Genomic DNA, 8,519 nt, shown 5'->3' with positions numbered 1-8,519 from the left:
TCATGTTCCTTCATATTATATCTATATTGACATGAGTATGTGTTTTGTTTTAACTATGCATTTGAAGAATATTCCTCTAGTAGCTAACTTCTGTGCCAGAGGACATAAAGGATCTTTTACTATTTATTTAACTAATGCTGAAGATCTTTCTATTTCTCCTCATCTAGTTCCAATGCTACAACCACATTCTGCAGTAAATTCTGCCTGAAATTATTGTGACAGTTTGTGATCTGATTCTTCTACTGGAGGGATTAATAAAATGAGAGTCAGCCATCATAGAGTTTGGGGAATAAAGGTGATGAATAGGCATTCCTAAACAGAGTGGCATCACTTATGGTTTTTAATCTCTGTTTCATAACCCACAGGGAGAGATTGTTCTAGCTGAAATAGATAAAATCTTTGAAGCACAGCTAGTAGGGAAAAGGACTGATACATTGTGTTAGAAACTAAAACCATGAAATGTGTCATACAGCAGCTGTGTAGAAGAAAGAAAGACCCCTGAGAAAACTGATAAATTAGGATGTGACTTTTACAAGCTAGAGCATGCTCTGACCAATAAACACTATCAGGCATGGTCTTTAGAGGGGTTATAAGTATTTTTTTTTCAGTTTACCTGTTGTAGACAATCATAAAAAAGAGTAAGTATAGAATTTGTTTTTCAAAATATATGAATATATATTGATTTTTTTCCAATTAATGTGTAATCAAGATTAGAATCAGTTTTCTATTGAAGACTTTTTTTAAATTAAGCATCTGAATAGATAAAAGTTCACAGTATATGTAATTGCCATTACTTTTAATCTAGTATTTTCAAATATAAATTCTGGTCTCTACTGTCATACCTTTAAATTTCACACAATGGTTTAAATTACAGTTTATTAATTATAGAGTGTTGAACCCACAAATGACATAATATAACAGAATACAAAATAATACTGAATACAATTGAAATCAAATAATATCTTAGTGAGATTACACACACAGAAACAAAAGAATTTCCTAATTAATTTTGGAAAAGCTACAGGAATCACCTTAAAAAGCAATAGAATGTTTTCATATGCAAATATATGGAGGGAAAAAAGTCTAGAGATGAAAGACCTACTCTGAGGTTCCTCACTTTAGCGAAACTGCCTCATGTCATGGCTTCAATTCTTAGAGGAAATTACACAGAAAAAATCCAATTTTTCTTTAGGAAGTTTCAGAATTCATAACTTAAATACTTAAGAGGAAATCTGAAAAAATGCAATCTTACATGAGCTTTGTCTCAGCAGAGCAATCAGTGGAATCAGTTTATGAAAAACCCTATGTAAATGTCAGCATCAAATTTATGTTCTGAATTCTCACAAGTGACACATGCTTATGCAACCTGACAAGTACTTGTGCTACCTCCTACAGAATATTTTCTTTTCCAGGTCATTGTTTCTTAATTTTACTATATGGCAGCAATTACAGATTCATATATTCTATGCACTGAACTTGACCCCGGGGTTTGTTTCCAGCATTTTTGACATGTATTAACAAATTTGTTTCTGCATGTTAGAAGGTAAAAATACTGAGAAAAAAATGAAAAGTAGAAGAGGTCAAGTCTGTTGCCTGGTGTTATATATTTGTTTCATGTATTTCAAAAATGTTACCTAGAAAACAATGCCTCTGCATTTGAGAAATGCTGGGCTGTCAAATCCTGTGCAACATCACTGTGACATTCCTGACAGCAGGAATCAGCAGATTTTCTCTTTGTGCAAGAGTATTCTGCAATAGAGCTAAAGTATTAAAATATGGATTGTTTGGTTTTGGGATTTATTTTCTCTTGGACCATTTACTTAATTTTATTATTTTTTGTTGTCCATCATCTTTCCCTGGCATTTCTTTTGTTACTTCTGATGTACTTAGAGTTTGGAATATGCTTTAACAATGTCTGCCATTATTTGTCAACACTTGTGAGGTAAAATTCCCAACAATTTTCTGTTCTCTCTCTCTATATATATATATTTGCATTATGTTATGGAAGATCAGGTACTAAATCAAAAGTACATTCCAGGTTTATAAGCAATATAAAACAGAAAATCTGTGACATACAAACTGAAATAATGTATAATATCTTTGTTCTCTAAAATGTCATAGAAATATTCACTAACAAACACTGTTTCTGTATTAACTGCAACAATTTTTCTGTTAATTAAACCAAATGTATGTTTTTATAGGCAACCGAGTATAAAAATTTAACAAGTTACATCATGGTTAAAAAGTTGCACAAGTGTAGTAATCCTCTTTTTCCTTGATATTTTTCAACAGTTTTAGGTAGTTTCACAGGAAAGATTGAATAACACTAAGAGCCCTGGGTGTGCTGTGATCTGTAAGGATCTGATTTGTAACTCAGCCTGCTCCTAACACTCTCATTCATGTTCACAGATTGGGGATGTATGAAGTAATTTTTTTAGAAACTCTCAGGTGACTTTGGATGCCAAATCTCATTTTCAAATGTTACTTTGTATATAAACTCCTGCCTGAGTGAGTGAAAATTTTCTTCCACTCAGTTGCTAAATAAACACAAAAACTTGATTGGATCACATCTGTTTCTTAGTTCTAATCAGATTTCCACTGTATCCCTTCCACTCAGACCAGACAAAGACTGAAGTTTTGCCTGATGCATTTTTTCTCTAGATATCTCCTAAATATCTTAGACAAGAGATTTGGAAGCCAATAAGTTTGAATATTCAAGAGGTTCCATTAAAGTCCTTTTGTTGTTAATAATGTTATTTACTGGGGAGGGTTGTAAATGCATTTCTTTGGGGAGAAAGGAAGTGCAAAAAAGTTTCATGTTTTAAGACAAAAGTCAGAAAACAGAATAAATTTGAGGTATTCAAAAATCAACAACATTGTTTAGGTTGGCTAAAATTAACCTTATAAAATCACACCATTTTTTAATTTTGTTGCCACTGCAGCTCGTACTGAAATATTTTTTTGAAGTCTGAAGCAAAAAGTTTAATTATGTAAGAAAAGTATTTCATTTTGCTGAGGATGAAGCTTGATACTTTGGGTACTAAAATTTTCTAAAAAATTATAATTAATGCAAATTCTTTATGGATCCATGACAGAGATAGAAATTTCTTTACATTAAGAGATTGTTTAACACCATAAAAGTTATCCTCAGAATCATCTATTCCTTTTTTAAACACTCTTCATTTGAAGAAGTAAAATCCAAGTTTTTCAAGTAATGTGGAATTCTTCTTAATATCTATTCTGAAAAACATTCTCATTTTCTGAATCAAAACATGAAAATCAGACTGATGATCTACGTGTGAGTAAATTCAGTCTGACCCAATGCAAAGTAGAATAAAATTTGGATTAAAATTGGGGGAAAAAAATAGCACATGAGCAAGTATTTCTGAAGCTCTCCACCAAAGACCATAATTGAAAATCATTTCTTCAACTGAAAATAGATTATTCAATAAAAGATAAAAATTGTTTTAAACCACTACTTCAGTAGTGATCTGAATGGCTTTCACAGAATGTTTGGTAAGAAATAAGCTAAGTCTTAAATATAAAAATTGTCCTATTAAAATGTACTAAAAAAGCTCTTATATTTTGGAGGAGTCACATAGGTGAGGCAAGAAATTTTTTTTGCTTTGTTTTTTAAATTCTTCCTCCCAGGTGAAACAACAAATGGTAATAAAAATTCCTGAAATGCATCTTCTAGCAATTATTATTCCACTGAAGCACACCAAAGCATGTCCCGACACCACTGTTATAACCATCGTACCTGATGTGACCTTTGTCTATGTTCTTCGTCATGTACTGCCTCTGATGTAAGGAGAAAATGTATCAAAAGTTTGTCTAGAATTATATAATTCCTTAATGCAGATGTATCTATTTTTCATATAAAATGAAAATATTTTCAATATTTTCAACCAGCCAGAAGAATTGGTTAATTTAGAATATGTGATTATAATTAAAGATTTTCTCTTTAATATCCCAGCAAGCTTTCCAAAGAAAAAAAAATCTGCTGGAGACATAGCTGCAAAAGGTGAAAGTGTTTTTATGACCTTTAGGGAGTCAAGTTTTTTATCCTAAACAGAAGTTCAGCCCCTTTTTGTTCTTAGAATTTTCTTCATCCAAATTTCCCTGCCACCTCACCTGATTGGTTTCATGTGAAACTAAACTTTGCAAGTTATGAAAAGATGACAATTACTTGTTAGACAAAAAGCCTCAGAACATAAAACCATCCGATCCCAAAGAATGTATAACAGATGTGTAATAGTGTTTCATTATTGGAATCCCACAGATCTCTGAGTTAGGGATATTTTTCCAATAAAAAAATATTTAAAAAGAGATGTAAGAAATGTATCTGAGCCATCTTTGGTGAAGAATTATTAAAAATTAAATTACTCATAGTAAATTTTTAATAACATTTTTCTGTCTCAGTCTCTCATTCTCTCTTTGACAAACCAAATGTCAGAAGTGTCCAGAAAACAACTTGAGTCATTCTAATGTGTTTAAGATCCATAGAACAATGTAAGGCTGCAACTAAACACTACACAAACCAATTTTTCAAATCAGCAAATGATTCCGTAGCCATACAATAAATTTTAGCTTTAGTCAGGAAAATTATTCCCCATGTATAATTCTACTAATAAGATAATACCTAAATAATGAACTTCAAAAGATTTTTTAAAGTATCTCTTGATTTAAATATTTGAAACATGCTCGGCGGTGCATATTTGGAGGGTCACTTGGAACCTTTTACAAATTTTCAGCGCCAGATATAGCCAGCAGGCACCAGAAGGTTTTCAATAATTATCAGAACATCAGCGTTGTGTTTTCTCATGCTACTTCTCTTCCCTTTATTTGCATATTTCTTGTTTTAATCACAAATGAAAAGGAAAGTGACAATGGTATCACAGCTATTCTATCTTAAAACAGCACAAAGACATTTATTTGTAAATCAGTGTTCTGTTTTGTTCATCCAGTTCCAGAGTTCCAATCTTATCAGACCTCTGCAATTTGAATAGTAACACAGAGTATAGTATTTATCATATTTTTAGCTTCATGTATTTGGTTCTTCTGTAAGAACTGATCTAAATGGTGCCTTTGCACATATGCTAGGAGAATTTGGATGTATTTTTTTTAATATTACTTAAATAATGCATTTAAATAATAATGCCTTTTTTTAAGAATTTGATAAATGACCTGAAAATAATTTGTCTAACATAACTTTTGAAGGTGCAATACTAATTTATGCATGGAATGTACAGTCATTTCCATACTGAACTTTTGTTTACACATCAGAGTTAATACTAGGCATCTAACATGTCTTAATTATAGACAGTAAGTGTAGCTGCAGATATAATATAATATAATATAATATAATATAATATAATATAATATAATATAATATAATATAATATAATATAATATAATATAATATAATATAATATAATATAATATAATATAATATAATATAATATAATATAATATAATATAATATAATATAATATAATATAATATAATATAATATAATATAATATAATATAATATAATATAATATAATATAATATAATATAATATAATATAATATAATATAATATAATATAATATAATATAATATAATATAATATAATATAATATAATATAATATAATATAATATAATATAATATAATATAATATAATATAATATAATATAATATAATATAATATAATATAATATAATATAATATAATATAATATAATATAATATAATATAATATAATATAATATAATATAATATAATATAATATAATATAATATAATATAATATAATATAATATAATATAATATAATATAATATAATATAATATAATATAATATAATATAATATAATATAATATAATATAATATAATATAATATAATATAATATAATATAATATAATATAATATAATATAATATAATATAATATAATATAATATAATATAATATAATATAATATAATATAATATAATATAATATAATATAATATAATTGTTATATTTACTATATTTATTATATTTATTATATAGGCTGTCACAGAAGCTGCATAAAGAATAACTTTAGAATGATCAAGAGATCCAGATTCCACCTCTAGAAGGTCAGTAAGGCTTAGCCTAAAGACAGTAGATCCAGGAGGTCTGGATCTCTCTCCAGGAAGTGCAAGATGGATTTTATGCATAAAGAAATTGCCATATGGAAAAGCTTGCAAGCAAAGCTGAAGGGTATAAGAGCCTCTGAGAAGCAAATCCCACAACAGTTTTTAGGTAATGGAAGAATAATCACATTCATTAGAAAAAATCCCACAACGGACACTTCCTGTACCACTTCCAGTGCTTCTTATTGTCCACACATTTAGTTAAGAGGAATATGGTATTATACTTTTCCCTTTTTTCAGAGCTTCTTACAAATTTTCTTCTGCGAATTAGTTAGAAGAGATTTGTCATTTCACATCCATCTACGGAAATTTCTTAAATGTTTATATATATGCAAATCCAGGCCATAAGGTATCTTTGGCTTTTAGATTTAGTAGTGTACGATAGTACTAAAGAGTGCCATGTTACATATGTGTTGCAGTTCTAGAGCAATACAGGGTTGCATGTGTAAAACAAGAGCAGGGACATTTCATTAATCTTCCAGTAGTCTTCCTACTTGTGTTGCCTCGGACTTTAAAAGTTTTGGGGTGAATAGTAAATAATACTTTTTAAGAACATGATCTCCATATAGAAACTTTCAGCAATTCATGGCAATTACATAACAAGATTGCAGATGATCTTATATCATAGAATCATATAATGGTTTGGGTTGGAAAGGATCTTAAAGATCATCTGGTTCCAACTCCTGTGCCATGGACAGGGACACCTTCCAGAGCAAGTTGCTCAGACATCCAGGCAACCTGACCTTGAACACTTCCAGGAACAGGTCACACGCAACTTCCCTGGACAATCTGCTCCAGTGCCTCACCACCCTCATAGTAAATAATTTCTTCCTAAAATGAAATCTAAATCTACTGTCTTTCAGTTTAAAGCCATTCCTCCTTGTCCTGTCACTACATGCCCTTGTAAAAATCTCTCTCTATCTTTCTTGTAGATTCTCCTCAGGTACTGGAAAGCTGTAATGTGATGACCTCAAAGCTTTCTCTGCTTCAGGTGAACAATCTTAATTCTCTCAGCCCTATATCTTTGTAGGAGAGATGCTCCATCCCTCTGACCATTTTGGGGACCTCCTCTAGATTCTCTCCAAGAGGTGCCTTCCTGTGCTGGGGACCCCACATCCGGATGCAACACTGCAGGTGAGGTGTCACCAGGGCAGAGCAGAGCAGAGGGACAGAATCCCCTCCCTCATCCAGCTAGCCATGCTGCTTTAGTTGCAGCCCAGGACACGTGTGGCTTTCTGGGCTGTCAGTGCCCATGGCTGGGTCATGTCTAGTCTCTCACTCACCAGCACCCCCAAGTCCTTCCAGCAGGCCTGCTCTCAATCCCTTCATCCCCCAACCTTGATAGATACTGGGAGTTGCCTTGTGCTAGCTGCAGTACCTTGCACTTGGCCTTGTTAAACCACATGAGATTCCCACAGGCCCATTCCTGAAGTTTGGCCAGGTCCCTCTGGATGACATCCCATCTTTCAGGAGTATCATTGCATCACTCAACTTGGTATCTTCTGCAGATTTGCTGAGGGTGCACATGATCTCTTTGTGTATGTCACAAATATATTAAATAACAGCAGTCCCAGTATGGAACCCTAAGGGACACCACTTGTTATTGATGTCCTTTGGGACTCTGAGCCATTGTCCACCACCCTCTGGATGTGACCATCCAACCAAGCTTTTATGCAACCGCAAGTCACTTGTCAAATCCATCTCTCTCCAGTCTGGAGTGAAGGAAGTTTTGGGGACTTTTCCAGAAGTCCAGATGAAAGACATCCCTAGTCCTGCCACTGTTCACTTGTCATTCCACTGCAGAATGCCATTAGGCTGCTCAGGCAGGATTTGCGTTTGGTTTGTGTGTGATGTTCAGTATTAAGACACCCACATATTAGATGCTGCCCAGGACTGAGTCTGTGATGCACATGCATGTTGAATCAGGACATAGAACAGATTTCATTTCTTGCAATCCTACCATCAAATATTAATTCAAAGGCATTTCTGCTTTTTTTTTCTGTGCCAGTAATTCACAATGCCTCCAGAGTTAGGCTTAGATGGAGAAAAAAATTCTGACTGCTCTGTAGAGTCTGGGAAGGAAGCAGCTAGGAAGTCAGAGGATGCAAAGACTATGGTACATTTTAACAGTACTAGCCCTGGATATCTCTTATGACCATATCCAAAATTATTTCAGTTATAACTGCCCCCTACTCACCACAAAATGGTCCTAATCCTCACCAAGGTTAAATTGTTGGAAACTAGTGCTCCTTGGCATAACCCTAGTTTTACTTTAATTTACATATGGTAAGACACTACCAAGAAGGGATTTTATAGATAAAATTGCATTTCATGATGTAGTATAAATCTCACCTTTTTA

At 32.2% G+C, this 8,519-nt stretch overlaps 1 protein-coding gene and 1 long non-coding RNA gene across 2 annotated transcripts in view; one reads left to right on the top strand and one right to left on the bottom strand.

Annotated features, from left to right (window-relative positions):
• Positions 1 to 8,519, top strand: part of PRR16 (proline rich 16) — a 361,985-nt gene that overhangs the window by 320,568 nt on the left and 32,898 nt on the right. The window lies entirely within an intron of this gene.
• Positions 1 to 8,519, bottom strand: part of LOC140681963 (uncharacterized) — a 49,018-nt gene that overhangs the window by 7,947 nt on the left and 32,552 nt on the right. The window lies entirely within an intron of this gene.

This window comes from Taeniopygia guttata, chromosome Z, assembly GCF_048771995.1.
Source record: "Taeniopygia guttata chromosome Z, bTaeGut7.mat, whole genome shotgun sequence".
Classification (NCBI taxonomy): Eukaryota; Metazoa; Chordata; class Aves; order Passeriformes; family Estrildidae; genus Taeniopygia; species Taeniopygia guttata.
Note: the sequence above shows the minus strand (reverse complement) of the source record. Positions and strands in the feature narration are given on the sequence as shown.